This window comes from Aedes aegypti, chromosome 2, assembly GCF_002204515.2.
Source record: "Aedes aegypti strain LVP_AGWG chromosome 2, AaegL5.0 Primary Assembly, whole genome shotgun sequence".
Taxonomy (NCBI): Eukaryota; Metazoa; Arthropoda; class Insecta; order Diptera; family Culicidae; genus Aedes; species Aedes aegypti.
Genome location: NC_035108.1, coordinates 416099322 through 416104846, shown reverse-complemented (window position 1 = coordinate 416104846; position 5525 = coordinate 416099322). Strand labels below are relative to the sequence as shown.

At 39.3% G+C, this 5525-nt stretch overlaps 1 long non-coding RNA gene across 1 annotated transcript; it reads right to left on the bottom strand.

The window, feature by feature from the left end:
- Positions 1-277: 277 nt before the first annotated feature.
- On the bottom strand, positions 278-518 carry LOC110676029. The gene is made up of 2 exons (XR_002500015.1): positions 429-518; positions 278-367 (listed from the first exon to the last, which is right to left on the bottom strand). It is a non-coding gene; the product is annotated as an uncharacterized LOC110676029 (long non-coding RNA).
- Between the last annotated feature and the right edge of the window lie 5007 nt (positions 519-5525).

Sequence of the window (5525 nt, the reverse complement as noted above, 5' to 3'; positions counted from 1 at the left end):
CCTAGTGCTTAGAGACCGCGGCTACAAAGCAAAGTCATGCTGAAGGTGTCTGGGCTCGATTCTCGATCGGTCAAGGATCTTTTCTTAATAGAAATTTCTTTGTCTTTCCTGGGCATAGAGTATAATCGTACCTGCCACACTGTTAACACCGCTGGGCAGTAGACGGCGGTTTAATTGCCGAATCCTGGAAATGACAGCTGACAAGGGGAATACGGAAGCAATCGGCAAGAATGGGAGAAAGGAAAATGAATATCAAAACAAGTAAACGCATATTCAATCGTGTTTTGTAATCTCACAAATTTATTATATAATTACGTGTAAGCAAACAGGAGGTGGCAATAATTTGCTCGATAATTGAATTATTAACCTGTAAGTAAATAAAATAATTGGAATCATAATGAAAGTTATCTTAAATAGCAAATACTTACCACAGTTTGTACCACACGCGAACCGAAGTATAGGAGCACAACCGTTACGTTGCTGTGCATCGTACGGATTTGTAAGTAACCTGAAAAGAGAAAACGAAACTGTTATTAATGAATTGTTGAAATATCAGGGACAAGAAAAAGGCAAAGGAAGGAGTAAAAGGATTCAGGAAGAAGTGGGATTTGTGAGGAAGGAGGAAACTATTTGAGTAAGTAGATTGATGAGCATTTCTCATTGTAACATTATGATAACTAAATAAATCCTTTTAGTTTTTGAGCTGCTTCGAAAAGCTGCTATAAAATAAATAGAGTGCCCAAACACACACGATATACGAATGCGAACATGGTAACTTTGGCAAAGAAAGCTCTCAATTAATAACTGTGGAAGTGCTCATAAGAACACTAAGCTGAGAAGCAGGTTCTGTCCCTGTAAGGACGTTAATGCCAAGAAGAAGAATGAATGGGGCTTGGGAATAGCTTATCATTCTTCAATGTGCACAAATCGAGAGCTCAAATTTCAAAAATCAATAACGGCGCCGGCCACGTCCTTACGGTCATCAGGGAAGAGAAGGAATGTTAGTTAGACATCCGTTGTTACTTGAGACCGAATATACCTCTGCATCTCCATAGATTTCATGGAAAAGATATAAGGTTAGTGGGATAAGGTCTTTACCTACCTGGGAGTCACAAGTGGTTGGTGATGCGATCCATGATATAATTACGCCTTATCGGATTCGAGATTGAATGCGATAATCGCATTATACCCCGAACAAGTGGTCATCATCGAACAAGTGGCCCACGCAAGAATCATTCTTCCAAGAAATGTTCGTTCCATTCCTATTCTTTCCTTTTGACGGTTTGGCTTTTCGACGTTTAGGCATTCGACGTTCTAGAATCCGACGTTTAGTCACTAAATTATTATTACCCACAAAACACAATACTGCGCTAGTGTGTAAGGCTGGATTACAAAACGTCGGATCCAAAATCTTGGGATGCCAAACGTTGAAAAGTCAAAACGTCGAAAAGAAAGAAATTGAAGGAAGCGACACTTATTGGAAGAATTTCGAAGAAGTAAATTATTCATTGTATGCCAAACGTTGTTCTTACCGTATTTAATCAACCCCCATTGTGAAAAAATAACTCTGGCAAACAATGGGAAAAAATCACCGCTTTAGACGTTCTGTCCTTTTCTACGTTTTTGCATTTGAAATTTTGTCTTTCGACATTTTGTCCCTAAACCAGCGTGCCGGTACCATGGCCGGTACCAATGCACAATGGGATCATTCGACAAATTAGCAGGAAAAATAGTGTTTTCTCTGTTCTCGTCGACTGAAGACGTTTGAGGTCTTCAGAAAAGTTATTCATAATTGAATTTTGCAACTTCTATCTACTGAGAAAAAAGTTGAAAAGGGTGGCTATTTTCCGAGTATAATTTGTGCTCGAACTTTTTTGTTTGATGGAATTTGTGGCTGCGCTCTTTTGCAAGCTTTGACAGAAAATGTTGAACAATTCAGTGTATCTATTAACTTTTATTGATTTTATACATCTATTTTGGATGCTGCTTCCATCAGTTGATCCACTACTGGAAAACTATGGCAACTACGGGTGCTAAATTTTTGTGAAAATTCAATTATTTATATAAACGTCTCATAATGCAAAAGCTAAAATTTGGCAAATCAGCTAAACTAAAGGCAATCTTTCAGACAGAAAATAACATATGTTTTTTTATTTATCGTAAATATACGTTTTACTCCATAACCACAGCTACTGATATATTCACAACCGTTGGTACCGGCACCATTTTTCAATAGATTTTGGGACATTGACCTATTTGGGGTAATGGCGTTCGGGGTGGTGAGGTGCAGACATCTAAACCTTGCAGCTATGTTATACGTTTCCTAGAAACTTGTTACACGGCTTTTCTTTCTACTGACATTCTGCGATTAGTCCAGACTAAGTGCGCAGTTTTTGTCTGTATGGGGAGAAACCCATTATCTGAAAAAGAGAAAAAAAGCAGGAACTCAACAATACTTCTACGAGGCTGCAATTTTGAATAGTAAGAAAATATACCTGATTGAAAATTTCATTGTATCTACATTATGAGGTCACATTGGAGCTGCTGAGGGTATCCGTTCGATTCCCGGTCGGTCCAGGATCTTTTCTTAATGCATGCCGTTTGAATAAATGTGGATAACTTTCATCATGAGAAAACAGCTTTCATCGGAAAGAGATATATCACTTGCTACACATCCTAAGACTTTTGCATCATATATAATTTTGCTACGATTTGTTCGACCCGTCTGGCAATCGAACGAACATGATTTCAGATTTATACCGGTCATGGGCGTTCCCCCGCGCTGCCGGTAGTGTACATCAATGTGCCCGTCCCGATATGGGCAAAAACGTTTCGAACAAGCCTTCGCGTCTCGTCGTGGACGGCAAAACGCACTATTAAGGTTCCTACTTGCGTCAGCCCGGCTCTACGATCACACAACGAAATAAAAGTGAAACTTTGACTTCCTGCCTTTCGTGGTTGTTGTCGCCCGACAAGCAACCAACAGGTGCAGAGAGTACGAAGTCATGTTCATTTCAACCACCACCGCCTCGGTAGAAGCAAAGCAAGGCGGCGGCGGCCTGTCAGTAGAACGGGGAGGTCAAACACGTCATCCAACCGGCGCGGCAATAAGGTGATGTTGTTGCTGTTGGGGAAAGTTTTCATTTGGACTTGAATCCGAAGGGGTCGAAGCAGTCACGTCGTGTAGCGTGACAATATTCCATCGAGGTGATCGCAGAGCGACAACCCTATGAGGCAAAAAATCGGAACGGAAATCAGGATGTCGGTGAGTTAATGGTCGGTACTCTTATGCGGAGGCGGCATATTTTCTTTTAATATGAAGTTCATTTAAAATACATTACATATTTTTTATGTAATGAAAATTGGAACACTTATGAAATGAACATGACAAAATGTTCGGAGAAGCGGAGAATTGGGGATTATACACCTTAAAACTACAAGCGTAATCAACGATCTGTTCATATTTTTTTAATGAAAAAGATGAAAATTACTGTAAAAAGCTGCAAGGGATAGGCAAAATAGTTGAGATAGGCACAATTTTGCCTAATTTCAAATACTGCATATTTTTCACTCGCACGCTGCTCTAGAATATAAAACCGAACTCTGATGATATTCAGGAGTATTATCAAGCCTGCACATAGGTCTTCACAGTAGTCTCTATAAACAGAGATCTCGACAAAGATCTCAACAAAAGTTTCCAAGAAGGTCTCTTCACAGGCCTTGACAAAAGTTGCCACAGCAGTCTCATGTATTCTACTTCCTTGAATTGCTATGACCATGTATTTTATCAATGATCTTTTATATACCTAGGTAACCAGGTAAATACACCTTTTCGAAGGAATTCGTACACACTACGACAAAATCTGTAAAATTATGACGACTGTAAAATTCGGACGAAACATTCTTTACACGAAAAGGCAAACATGTTATAAACACTTCTTCTTCTTTCTGGCTTTACGTCCCAAATGGGACAAAGCCTGCTTCTCAGCTTAATGTTCATATGAGCACTTCCACAGTTAAACTGAGAGCTTTCTTTGCCGATTGACCATTTTTGCATGTATATATCGTGTGGCGGTACGAAGATACTCTATGCCCTGGGAATCGAGAAAATTTACTTTACGAAAAGTTACTCGACCAGCGGGATTCAAACCCACGACCCTCAGCATGGTCATGCTGTATAGCTGCGCATTTATCGCTACGGCTATCTGGGCCCTGATATAAACACATTGTAGCGATATATTTTTTTTCGTAGTGTTTTCTTTCAAATACAATAATTTAATGCAGAATTTGTAAATCCTCATTATGTTGTAAACCCTCAAGTATCGCGCTGATGCTTTGTACGAAAAGCGAGGGTAGCCCACCTGTTTGTGTACAAAATTGAACAGCGCAAACACTGAAGTGTTAATATAACCAAAACAAGAATAATTATCATTTGTAGATTATCAGCATATTCACCAAAGTTGCTTGTGTTGGTTAGGAGCTTATTTTTGTGATAATAAATGAAAGGTTCATGACCAAAAGACAATTTGAAAAACTGCTCTTTTGTTGGAGGTTTTGCACTATAACACTACGAAAAAAAATAAAAAAATAAACCAAGGAGGTTGACGCTTGCTCCTGTGGGGGCGGGCGATGAGAGCAGGATCAAACATGTCGCGTGTCGTTCGCATAGCACGGTGGAATAGTATCGGATCGCGTTAGTAGTGTTTGATTCTTTGATCTTGTCGCTTGCTCCTGTATGGCGAGCGACGAACACTTGTTCGGCGTTCAATGATTTTATCGAGTAATATTGCGAATTCGATTAGGTGCATTCAATTGAAATTACATACCGTTTTGATTCATATTACGGACAACTTCAAATTCCGGACCCTCTACTTTGTATGGGAAACATTTCACGCGAAATGTTTCAATTTTTGCTGTTCAAAAGTTCTCAATTTCAAGGCTCGTTTTAGTAAACTTTTTCCATAAATATCTTTGAAAATGTATAATGCCCAACTACCTTAGATGTCTCTTTGGTGATTTAACGATTTCGATTGATGATTTGACTGTTCCATCAATGATTATCATGAGCTGTCCGGAATTTGATTCAAAGTGTCCGGAATATGAGGCAAAAGTGAGGAAGCGTCCGGAATAAGAATCATGAAAAGGCCACACATTTTGATTTATTTAAAATTATTGAAGTTGCGGAAGCGTATTCTTCACCCACCGTTCAAAAGTAAAGGGCTTCCGACGCTCGACAGCGCTAAGGAATCATACAGAATGATTTATTTTGTATGCTCTATGCTGGGTTATATTTCCCTGAGTCTTTAAGTGTCCGTAATATGAATCAAAACGGTATTTATCGTTTACCAAAACGAATCCTTTACCCAAAGCTTTCCTATATCCAAACTCCCATCTGCTTGTTTCCACAGAGGACTCCTTGGCTTCCATAAAACAAGTAACACGTCAACATTTCATGCTCATACTCATGCTCTATAACACTACGAAAAAATGAGAATACCGTCATGACAGATGGCAGGTTGCAGAAA